At 35.0% G+C, this 6,009-nt stretch overlaps 1 protein-coding gene across 1 annotated transcript in view; it reads right to left on the bottom strand.

Annotated features, from left to right (window-relative positions):
* LOC107654263 (ankyrin repeat domain-containing protein 10-like) overlaps positions 1-5,346 on the bottom strand; it is a 13,325-nt gene extending 7,979 nt beyond the window's left edge. The window contains exon 1 of the mRNA XM_016441279.1: positions 3,352-5,346. The gene's annotated coding sequence lies outside the window, so the exon portion shown is untranslated. The remainder of the gene's footprint in view (positions 1-3,351) is intronic.
* Positions 5,347-6,009: the final 663 nt, after the last annotated feature.

The raw sequence follows: 6,009 nt of genomic DNA, 5'->3' as shown, positions 1-6,009 counted from the left end.
TGTATTTAGCATCTTTTTTTTGATCGTTATTAAAATGCAGTGGTTGCCTCTGATTTTAAATGGAAAAAGCACAGCCAAAGCCTTAGTTTGTTTATATGAAGAGATTTAATTTTTTTGTATTATTTAATAATTTGATTTGGGATTTGTTTAAAAAATTCAAGTTAGTTTTATTATTTTATTATATTTTGACAATTTCACAAAGAAATGTGCAGCATTTTGTTGGTGCATCATTATATTGGATCCGTGCATTCGGTCTTAAAGGGGCAGCAGCCTATAAATACCTGCTGTTCCATTAGTGCCACCTGTTGTCAGAGAGTGACATTTGCGTCTCATTCACAAAGCTAAAATCAGACCATTCTGTTTTTGCTTCAAATTTTGAAATTTGTCTAATTGCAATGTAAATAGCATGTATTTAGCATTTTTGTTTGGATCGTGATTAAAATTAAGTGGTTGCCTCTGATTTTAAATGGAAAAAGCACAGCCAAAGCATTAGTTTGTTTATATGAAGAGATTTATTGTATTTGTATTATTTAATTATTTGATTTAGGATTTGTTTTAAAATTTCAAATTAGTTTTATTATTTGACATATTTCAATTTCACAAATAAATGTGCTGCATTTTGTTGGAGAAATAATAAAAGGACACCTTTTCATTTATAATTTGTCTTAAATCTCATTTTGTTAAAAAGAAAAATTGAGAAAATTGTATTGTGAAATCAGTATCGTGAATCGTTTCGTATCGCATCGCATCGTGAGTTGAGTGAATCGTTACATCCCTATATGCTACTAGTTTTTGCTCTGGTATCAAAGAAGTATTCTGTTATTTAAATAATAAAGAACCATATTTTCGTTGCACCCCTACTCTCTTGACTTGTTATTTGAAGAAAAAAAAGCAATCACTGTTTTTAATCATGCTGATTTGTCCACAGTGAAGTTCAGCCGGTGTCTTTTCTTTTTTTATTCGGGCTACTTTAATTTTGGGCTACCAAAATCTGAAGAACGTCTGCCCGAAAGGCTACCAGCGATTTTGACATTTTGCGAGCCCTGTATATCATATCTTGTAAATATAACAAAGCAAAAATACATACAGGAATATTTTTTTTCTTTCATAACTTGAATTATAGTGGCATTCTAACTGCATTTTAATAGGCTTCATCACGCAGCGAATGCTTCTGGACTCTCAAGACACGTTTTTGTTTTTTTGCAAAATGAGTGACATACTTGATAATGTCAGCTTGCATATCATTAAAACAACAATTACAATATCACAGACAATAAATATCGCACAAGAATGTTGTTTTTAATCTTTATACAAATAAACTGCATATTAAAAGATAGCAAATTTTCAAATACGAACTTCACTGTTTTCTGATATGTGAGCACCAGGTCGCCAATAGTATTATAGTAGTATTTAATAATAGTATTTGGTATTTCTGTGTGTTCGTGATGGTGATTTCAGTGCAGGTTACATTGTTACACCATTAGATGATGACATTTGTGCCTACAGTTGAATCACAGCAGATTACATTAATCCAAAATGTAGAATTTGTTCAAATTGAACACTGCTTGCTTTTAGGCTTGCCGCGATAGACGGTGTTGACGGTGATACCGGTGTTAAGCCGCAACACCAGTTACGTCACTTGCCCACCGCGGCACCGACCCCCACCGTCGTTTTGATTTTTTATAGAAATAAAAATCATTTAAGGTGGGTGTACACGGTGCGATTCTGAAGGTCGGAACGTCGTGAGCTGTGGCACATGTCAAGATTGAGTTTATCGAAAATCGTACTGGAGGCAGTCACACACGAATTTACTACGATTTTACAAACTCTGATGTAAGCATTAGGCTACCTTTCGCGCCATTCATAAAAATATGGATTTTGAGGACGAAATAGTTTTCTTTGTGGCAGGCGGCTTGTGACGTACAAAACAAAACAAAAAAAAAACGAAGACAAGGGACATGGCAAAGAGAATGGCTGAAAAGCAGAGAAAAGCATGGACTTTCTGTTCTTCATAAAGAACTCGAGGGAGTAGCCTAGGCCATTTCTGAATTTCTGCTCGTTTTGCCGGAAATACAACAGGCATATTCATTCATAAAGCTGAATGGCAAATTTGGCACATTCGGAATAACAAATAAAAAATAGAACTGTATAATTAAACTAAAATTATTATAGACTATATTGTTTTTGTCATCTTCTGATTGGTCAACTTCAGATGGATCCCCAAATCGTCTCGTTCAACCGCACATACGCCACGAATTTAAACCGACAGCATCCGATTTTTTTTTACATGTTTGAAAATTATCGGGAGGACGGGAGGTGCTCGTAACGTCTCGGATTGGCCCGTAATTCTTCTCACACGGTACGAGCCGCGACCATGCGAGCATCTGCGATTTTCTCCCGAGGGAAAAAATCGCCTGCGAGCTCGTACGATAGCAAAAATCGCACCGTGTACGCCCGCCCGCCTTTAGTTCAGTAAAAGAACAGACACTACAGTTAAAAACTGAACGCGTTTAAATTATATTAAGCCTTAAAGTTCTGCATAATTAAGGGCGTGGCCACTTGAGTGACAGGTGGATTGCCGCTGCTGTCACCACCGTCGCGCTAGGTGGGCGTGGTTTCAGCAGCCAGCTCCCGCCTCTTTGCCCATTTTCGATTATCCGGGAGTGACGCGCGGTGACGCGCTGCCAAGATGGCGACGGCTGGCTCCGCCTACTGTAGGCTTCAAAACGCTTGTCGGAAGTCTACGGGTTACGTCACGGACACTACGTCCATGTTTTTATACAGTCTATGGTTGTCACACATCGATTAACCGGTGGGAAAATGTCCTCACCGTCACAACCCTACTTGCTTTCTACAAGTTGTCACGTTATGCCTTTAAAATACATTACAAAAAAAAAAAAAATTAAACTAGATGCATTTAATCGCAAACACAAACTGATGACATACTCTATGCTAAATCCAATGGTTAAACTCTCAGCACATAGAATGAAGTTCTTAATAAAGATGGTATCATAGCACGAAAAGACACATTGCTACAATTAATTGTCTGGCATTGAAAATAAAGAGGTCCTACACTGTTTGCTCTAGGAAGCATTTAACTTTTTAATAAATGTTTTACTTTGTAATCCTAACACAGTTTACTACTTTTGCAAGTGTACTCTTATTCAAGTTGATTATTGTAGGATCAGCGTTTATTATTGAGCCTCCCCTTATTCTTGTTAGTTGAGAACAAATAAGTAAACAAATCTTGCAGGATAAGTAACAAGACAGTGCTGACTAGGCAAAGCATGCAGGTCTAAATGCTATCATGACTGTTCTCCTAGAATCAAAACCAATCACCACAAGAAATACCTCGACAGATTGCCAGTGTGTAGATACTGAAGGAAGCGATAGTGTGAACACTCAATGTAAGGGTGTTCGCTGAAGAACGTGTGGCAGCAGTTTTTGGAATGCTTCCCCCCCTTTTCTGGGCTTTACTTGAGAAAATCAAGTCATGTTCAAATTCAACCGCTGCAAAACATTGAGATGTGTAGGGATTTTCCTTCTCTGTAATGGTTCACAATGGATCTTCAATATAATTTTTTATAAACATGCTACTTTAATCAGAAAGGTCACAGATGATTTCAAACAAATGATCAAGTACACATCTAAGATGCATAAAAACAAGCAGACATTCATCAATCTTATCTATATAAAGTTTTGACACATCATTTAAAGTATCCTGTGTTCTGGGGGCCTATTCCCTGAACAGCTTTCTTAAAGACAGATTATCTGCAGATCTGACTAAAAATAAGTTCCACTTCCTAAAAACACTAGCATTTTCTGACAGTTAAGAGCTCATTAAAAAGATGGGCACAAACAATTTTAAAAAGCCACGGCCTATATATTAAAGTCAGATGGGACACAACTAAGGCTGTCAAAGATTAAAATAATCAGTTTTTAAAATAATACGTTTTAAGGAATTCAGTTCATCTTTCTGGCTTACTGAACATTCAAAATTGTATCACACGTTGCAGTGACAGTGTTCAGAAGGTTTACTTATAAACCATTTGCCAAAAAAACATTTCATACTAAAACGGTTTTAGTAATGAAACCTGCAACAGCATTCTTGAACATTTTTTTAGCCTATTCCAACCGATCTTTATAAGTCAATCAGAACAGAATGAAACTATTTTAGTATCAACTTGGCAAAATGTAGTTATTCTTTGCTAATTACAGTTTAATGGTGTTTAAATTTGATCACTTGAGACTTGTTTAATACATTGACAGCCCTAGCGTAGTGAGAACACATTTTGATATAACAGCTTGAAAACGGTTTTGTTTGGTGAAACGTGTCTTTGACTTTAGCTGATGTTAAAACATCACTTTCAACAAAATGAAGCACTGCTGTAATGCTACATATTGAGATTATGAACATGACTACGGGAAAAAAATATATAGTCTAACAAGCTTTATTGATGGTTATAATTACAATTTCCACAATATAGGTCTCATTTAGTGTTTCTATTGAGAGTCTAGTAAGTTTTGAGGAACTGGGTCATTTAAATGATATAATCAAACAAAGAAATCAATGTCAGTCTGAATGTTGTATTTGACAGACAAATCATTAACTGCCTTTGGTATATTAACAAATGTGTCTACAATCTGACATTTATTTGAAGAATGCTTGATTTTATGCTTTTCAGAAAACATGAATGAATATAGATGTTTTTGAGAAAACACTTAAGATGAATAATCTGTAACTCAGCTTTACAAGTTCATGACATGTTAATTTAAATGATTGTACTTGTAAAAAGCAGTGCTTCAATTTTGCCACAAACTACATTTTAACTTTCATTTTATGTTTGGCCTTTATGAGAAAACTTTCCAACGTGTGCCAAACCATTTTCACACCAACTTGCCATGTATATCTAACCCTGATCCAACTAAATTTGGGAAAAGAGAATCACCATAACACTCAGTCTGGTCTAGAGATACTTCAAACACTGCGAACATGTTTGTACTTGATGTTTGAGAAAATTATTTCAATATAAACTATATACAAAGAGACCTTTTCACAACAGAGAGATATTTTCCTGTTTATTACTAATGTTTACCAGATTGTTAATGCAAGTTGGTGATCTTTCTGTGGCATGTGCTAGTTTATGCTGACTGATGTGGCTATGAACAGTATTACAGTTTGGGTGTGGCATTACCGGATTAAAAGAAAATTGTAAGACTTATTTAGCTGGTGCTAGTTGATGATAAAAGAAACTCAATTAACTTTCAGTTTTCAGCTAATTTGAAAACAGAATGGTCATTCCATGTCAAATCAACTAAATTTCACCAAGATCCCCGGCTCAAACTTTTTATTTTGGTAATATTTTTAAGAATAAAGACAAACATAAATAGTAATGAAAAGCAAAATATTAAATGTTGTGGATGTACATTTACTCAGCAATCCACAATTTTGTAGAGGGGGTCAAAATGACAAATTTGAAGCCAAATTACAGGGGGTAAAAATGACAACATTGATGGTACTGGTAAACTGGTGTTGATTGCTGTTGATTTGCATGCCTATAATTTAGTATAAGTATTTTACTTTTAGATTTTGGTTCTAAAACTTTTCTTTTGGTATGTTACTTTTTAAGGGCCTAAAATTCTAAAATGAAGGCCTAAAAGTCTTCATGCATGTAATTCAAGAAGTGTTAAAAACATCTCAGTAGGTTCTGATTTTTACATTTATTTTGGAATCTTCATTTTCAAGGCCCTATATGGCTCAATCCCATAGATATGGGGAATGTGGCTCCATGTCCAAATTGTTGAATTTTACCCATTTTCAATCGTCGAAATCCAAATGTGGGTAATTTTGCATTCAGCTGTTACTTATTGTATTTAAAGGGGAATGTCTGAAGAATAAATACATGCATATAAAATGTAGCTTGTTTAAAATCTAGTTGTTGTAGCTTGAATAAAATATATTTTTACCAACCACTAAATTGGCTCTAAATCTCAGGTGAAAATTGTCAT

Source organism: Sinocyclocheilus anshuiensis, unplaced genomic scaffold (assembly GCF_001515605.1).
Source record: "Sinocyclocheilus anshuiensis isolate Anshui unplaced genomic scaffold, SAMN03320099.WGS_v1.1 scaffold551, whole genome shotgun sequence".
NCBI lineage: Eukaryota > Metazoa > Chordata > Actinopteri > Cypriniformes > Cyprinidae > Sinocyclocheilus > Sinocyclocheilus anshuiensis.
Note: the sequence above shows the minus strand (reverse complement) of the source record. Positions and strands in the feature narration are given on the sequence as shown.